Source organism: Pseudopipra pipra, chromosome 18 (assembly GCF_036250125.1).
Source record: "Pseudopipra pipra isolate bDixPip1 chromosome 18, bDixPip1.hap1, whole genome shotgun sequence".
Lineage (NCBI taxonomy): Eukaryota > Metazoa > Chordata > Aves > Passeriformes > Pipridae > Pseudopipra > Pseudopipra pipra.
The window spans coordinates 11,061,904-11,068,789 of record NC_087566.1 but is presented as its reverse complement, the minus strand read 5'-3'; positions in this window follow the sequence as shown (position 1 = coordinate 11,068,789).

Sequence of the window (6,886 nt, the reverse complement as noted above, 5' to 3'; positions counted from 1 at the left end):
AAAATAAATTGGCAATCTCTGGATAGGGTCTCTGCAGGGAAGAAAAAAAAAAAGGGGGGGGGCAAAAAATTATGTTTTCAGCTCTCACGTAGGTTTAATTCCTTTGAATTGGAACTGTGTTAATTTTAAGGCATGCTAAGGACCGGTTTTAATGTGATGCAAGTTCATGGACTGCAGTTCTGCTATTTCCCATTTCACTGAAGTTAACTGAGAATATGTTTTGAACTGTGTGTTGCTCGTTCCCCATGGAAAGGTCTGACACTGAGTTCACTGAGTACTGAAGTTCCCACAGACCCCACTGAGTGACAAATCCTTCAGAGCAAAGTCCTAATTTTAGCTCCACCAGAGTGGTGTTACCTGTAGGTTCCTTTTGGGTTTCAGCATCACTGTATCTGAGTGCCTCAGACTTTCCCACTGCTCTTGCCCTGCAGTATTCCCACAAAATAGGGGCCATCACCTCCTGTGCAAGTCTGGCCACACCAGGCAGCCCATGCTGCAGCCAAAACTGGACTCATAGCTCACAAACACCAGTCCAGAGTCTTAAATATGGCTTTATTCCTCATTTTGGACTAAACCAAAATAAACCCCACAAAATATCTTTATTTTGGAGTAGCCCACTCCAGTCTGGCAGTAGTCATTTTTCTACAGCATTATATTTTCTTGCTGGATGACTGGTCTTTCAGAATATTCCTTTAACCTCTGTTTTGTTGGTGGCTTTAATTTGGTATGAGGGCTAGAAACTCATACTGCCACTCTCTGCTTTTAATCTGAGTCAAGTAGTGCGATGAGACGGCGTGTTTTGAATAATTCTGTGTGTTTTCTCACTAGAATACTGAGTCACAGCCTTAACCTTCCCAGGAGTTCATGGCAGTTGCAGCTGAGTTATTTGATTAAAATATTATTTTTATACCAGCTATTTGAAAGTGCTGCAGCAATCTGATTTATCCTCATTGTCAGCCCGTGTTTGTTTAGTCTTTCAGATAAAATGAACTTACCATTCATTCGGCACTAATGCCAAGGGAACTATTGTATTCCAAAATAATGGAGTATAATATGCAGTAAAACAGGGGTATTTTGCTCATGCAGTTGCATATATACACAATGGAAATTATTTGGTGGCTTAGGGTGTTAATTTGCTTCCTCTGTGAATGGAACTTGCAGCTTCTGTATCAGCTCACACTTATCCCCAAACCATGGAGGAGGTTGGTGTGTCCAAGGCCAGAGATGGAGTCTTTTGCTCTTGAATTACATGATGAGTCTTGTCACAGACAAATGACATTTATTTGTCACTTTTTTCTGCAAAGCCTGTATTCCTCTGAATTTCCCCTTGGCCTGAATAATGCCAGGGAACCAAAGCGATGGAACGTTCAAATCCTCAGTTCTGAAGCAGTTTTTAGAGTTAAGGGCCCAGTCTGTGCCACAGAGGTCTGATTTCAGAGGGGAAAATGTGCAGTCAATATTCTTAACAAAACCAGTGGAAGATGGGAATTCCACTGAAAATCAGGCTCTGCTGCCTCAGAACAAAGACACACATGAACGCTGGTTGTGGCCTGGCATCTATTTGGTATTCTGCACTCCCCAAAGCTGAGCTCAAGGTCTAAACCATTACATCCTACCAAAATGCCTTTGCAAATCTTATTCACTTTAATAATGGGGTTTTTAGGGGTTTTTTACATTTCTTGACAAGATACTGCAAGTTGTTGAAAATGTAGTTTTGGCTTCTGGTGTGCATGGATACCCAATCGCACGTAAACCTCATTGTAATTGAATTTTAACACTGACATAACAACAATTGACTTTTCTCATTTAAAGTAAAACCTCAGTTATTTCAGACTACTGGGCAGAGTGTTTCTAACCCTGGAACGTGTTTCAGGTAAAACTAGCAATAAACAAATGGGAAAGCAGGGAGAGCATCATCAGCACATCCTCATTATTGCATTTGTGTTAAGGGGCTTGTCTGTTTTTCTGCCTCCCAACAGATGAAGCCACAAGGCTTTATTTAAAATAAGTTTCTCTGGCTCAGTCCTTAATGGCTCAAAGTTAATGCCCCAAGGGATAATCTGACTTATTTTCTCTTCTTTTCTAAAGCAGAGATGCTGCACAAATCTCTCCCACTAGCACAGCCGGATTCCCAAACCTTCCCCTGAAAACTCTGTGGAGCAACGTGCTTTTAAAGCCTCCCCAGCACATTGAGGGTGTACCTGATTTTGCTGTGCTGGGCAGACACCTCCTTCAGCTGTAAACCCTCCTGACATTCCTGATGGGGGTAATTATAGTGCTTGGGGGGACTTCTGGCCTTACCAAAAATAGATGGGAGGAGGGAGACGTGCATTTACAGGCGACACTAGGAAGGGGGAGAATAGCATCTATATTATGTGACAGCTTCTGAAAGAGCATCACAGAAGTGCCAGCTTCATCTCCAGGCTTTCATTTTTTTTTTTTTGCCTTCTTGTGATTAAATTTCTGTCTTCCCAGAAATCTTCCCGTATCAAGGCACATTAATGGAAGTCGTGGCGTGCACGTTATTTTTTTGTGTGACAGCTGTAGCGGAGCAGGAGAGCCCGTTTTCCATCAGGTGATCCAGTGTAACACCTTAGGAAGGTGCCAGTAAATATGTCTTGGCTTCTCCACACCTGAACTGTGCAAAGGCAGGGATGGGAATGGCTCCCACTGCTCAGCAGGACACGGTGCCCTGTGCTCGGGGCTGCTGCTGCAAAGGGCAGAGGTTTTGTGACCCCATCCTGGTAAAATCCGAACTTGGCAGGCAGGAGGATAAAGGACAAAAGTAGCTTTAGTGTGGAACAATGTTACCTGAGCACGTTGGCGGGGAGATCCTCCCCCCGTGTGAGCTTAAACATGTCCTGATGTTTTATTCAAACTAATGCCATGCGGGAACAAAATGTTTTAAGAGAGGAGGGGCAGAAAAATGATCTCATTAAGCTACAGAAAAGTAACTAAAAGGGATGGAAGATGCAGTGGGTAACCAGATGCAGAATACCCCGGGGACACCTTGGAGCATTTCCCAAGGCTACAATGATGAGAGATGTAATCAGGAAGAAACAGTAAACACAAACCTGAGGCTGAGCTACAGGCTTTGTGAAAGGCTTTAAACCTGTTCAGAACAGAATCATTACCAGGGTCATACTAAGATGAAAAAGAGAATGAAATGGTGTTAAAAGAGGATGAATATTCAGAGCGTGTAATACTAATGTTCTCCTGCTCCAGAAAATGGTTATTAAATTTGCCCACTGCCTCTTACTTTGCTATACTTTTGTACAGAAAAAGATACACAGGGGTATCCTGCATCCCCTGCCCCAAAAATCACCCAGCCCTGGTGCTGAAGATTATGGGATGTGGGCCAGTGTCAGGTGTGCACCACAGCAGGGGATACAAGGTGTGAACAAGCAGGAATTAATGTAATTTTTAATGTGGTTTCAGGTGACTTCTTTCTTAAACCTATTTTTAGAAGGGAAAAAAAAAATATTGGAAAGCAGTTGTAAGGGATGGCAAAGGCCAAGCTCCAAGGATATAAGCTTTTGATATATTGCTCGAGTTAAATTAAAGATTTGGTAACTCATTTCACTTCATTAAAGCCCCTAAAATAACAGTGCAACTTTCCAATGGCGGGGGATTAATTTTTGAAGCAGTACAGGGGCATTTAGTTTCAATAAATGATGTAACTTGATTGAATCAGACAAATGGAATAAGTGACCTCTATCTAACAAGGTTATAGTTGTAGGTGGACTTATGTCTTAAGCAGATTTGTGCTGAAGTACACAAGAATGGGAATTGCAGTGTGAGAAGCACATTAAAATATTATAAAAGAGGTGACACGACTTGTTCTTGGAGCATTAAGGGTTAAAAAGCACTGCAGAGGTGTTTTAGATGCTGTTTTAGGTCAGGTATCCCCAACTCTGATTTCTCAGTAACCAGATGCTCTCTGCTCTTCTAATTAAAATGTATTGTTTAATTTTAAACAAATGTTTTAAATTAGCTTAATGGTAATGCTCTAGGGGAAATGAATTTCTAGAATCATTTTTTTCAGGCACTGGACAAAACAAATGCTGGCCTACATTTTTTGGAAAGGATGAGAGATTTCAAGTGCCCTCAATATTTGATACCTAAAATAGATGTTGTAGGAATTACACAGAGTAGTTACTTGATGAAAATATGGTTCATTTAGAGAGAATTAAATTGCAGATGATTATCCATCCCTTTAGAAAATGCAGATTGGTTTTAAAAAAGTTAGGAATCTTGGTTTTATATTACAGTTTGCTCTTCTATTGGTGACTTCAAGTCTTTTTGTTTTAACAGGTAGATCCTTTCCTCTTAAATTCTAAATACAATTAAGGCTTTGGAAGATCAAGACTTTCCTTTGTCTGTGTCAGGCAGAATTAAAGGTACCTGTGGCATCAGGGATTACTGGGACATGGATAAGGCTGTAGGGACCTGCTCTTACCACGAGATTTAAGTTTCAAACATTAAAGGGCCTGAGCTGGGACCAACCAGACAGAGGAGGGTGGAAGTGAAATAAATTCTGGAGTGATGAAATTACTTTGGACAAGTTAATGAAAAAAAAATGCTCAGATCCCACTGAGCCATTAAATGACTGAATTCCACATGGGAGCACCCATCTCCTCTGACAAGCCTTCGACAAAACTGTTTCTTTATTTTCATGGGGAATGATTCCTGACCTCAAGATTAAAAAGACTGAGGGGAGAAAGGGTTATGTTATGAGCCCAATAGGCAGGAGAAAATACTTTGAAAAAGAAGATTGAAGTGCTTGTGCATCCATTAAACATAAAGGCAGCATTTGCACGTGTTTGGGTTGCTTAACACTCAGGCTAAATTGATGGTAAATTACTTGCAGAAGAGGCACAAACACTTTTAAACCTTCCAAGATACAATTTAACATTTTTTGTTTTGACAATTGTCTTTTAAGTCCTGATATATCAAGGGGGTAAGAGCAAAGCATCAGAACTAATTTCCTCGAGCTCACCAAGCCACTGCCCTCTGCTAACTTGGAGCTCTGAGGTTCTGTAGGACAGAAATCCCAGTGGTCAGCATCCCAAAAATGGGAAGACTTAACTCAGTGTGGGTGTTCTTGGGGCATACAGAGGGTAGGTCTGTAATGGGAATGTAGAAACTAGCTCTAAAAATTGGACTAGGTATGCTTTAGGGCTCATTAAAATGAAATCCTAATTCAGGAGCTCTTGTTCCACACACCACAGGCTCCAGAGGGGTTTTGTCACACGCATCCAAATTGTCTCCAGTTCTGTGCCAAAAAAGGAAACACAGAGTAGCACCCACTGTACAGGTCCACTGCTTTCATTCAGCTCCCCTGGATTCAATGGCAGAATTAATTGCAAAATAAAATGCATGTAATTGGATTAATTAGCAGTACATTTCAAGGTCCTGAAATACAGAGTTAGCCGTGGGGTAAAACACACAATGTAGGTTTTTCCTGCAAACAGAACAAGTGCTATTTTTGGAGCTGTATCTGCATCTCAGGGAGGTGTGCCTTGCTTAAAAAGCTGTTGGGGTAGGCATGGGGTTCTGAAGGGGGAAGATAAATACTGTAATTAGGGCTGCAGGACAACAAAAGGATTATTCTTACCTATAAAATCATTTGAGTGAAGTTGCTGGAAAGATAATTATACCCAAAATCGTTTGCATGGGTCTAATATTTTCCTTACAAGGACTTACAAGACTCATTGAATATTTATAGGCCTGGAACATAAGACTGGATGAAATTTAAAACATAAATCCAATCACAATTTATGATGATGAAATTCCCTGCAGTTGTTGCCCCAACCTTTTAGCCTTCATGGACAGGCTTCCTGTGGCAGAGCAGGAGCCCATGTGATAAATGATAGCAGAGCTGAATGCCCTTGATTGATGAACATTGCCTCGTTTGACAACTGTACAACAGTCCTGAGGGCTGAACTCACCACTGTTTTGGTTGTTTTCCTTTTTTTTTTTTTTCTTTTTTTCTTAATGCATCTATTGCAGAAATGTTGTTTGTGCTTCTGGTGTGGTTATCACATGCAAATGAGCATGCTGTTTGCCAGATGCAGATCTCATATTTATAGATTAAATACAGCCTGAAAAATCATATGTTAATTGCATTCTGAGAGTGTAGCAGAATTTCTCACTTGAACATATTTTGTTTTGCTGGAAATAGCACAAATTCCAGATCAATGTATTTATAGTTGAAGCTGGGTGACAAATGTGTCAGGCTTTAGAAAAACCTTTCTAATCATTACTATTACTGATCATTCACTATTAGCTCATTGCTTAGGCATCTATCCCACATTATGTATTTGTTTATTTGCTTTTAATAACCTGTATTTCTCAGAAGGCAACCAGCACTATTGGAAGGGCAGTGGAGGAATGGCTAAGGATCAAAGCCAAACATCAGGTTATCGGAGGTAAGCTGGCAGAAGAGATCTGTGAGATGTTTGGAGAGGAACAGGACTCCCTGAAGCTGGCTCAGTTAGTCACAAATGTTAGTTACATTGTGCTGAAAAAACATGTTTTAGCTAAACCTCTTTTAGCTTCTAGTTTGCAGTGGCCAAAAGAGACATGGCAATGCCATGAGAGGCCTCACAACTCACTGGTCATGGAGAGGTCCAAGGAAATAAGAGTTCTCCTGAGGCAGCAGGGAAAACCCAGCAGGCTGATTCAGCTGCAGGTTTAGAATCTCTTCAGGGGTAGTTGTTGGCTGGTGGCTTTTAAACTGAGAGCCAGCAGAGCTGTACTTACACCCCAGCATGGCAAAGGACACACCAGAAATATATATAGGAAAAATGTGCTCAAAAAAGGGAGTGCAGCAACTCTCAGATTTCAAATCAGGCCAGTTTTGCCCTTGAGGATTGTGTTATGA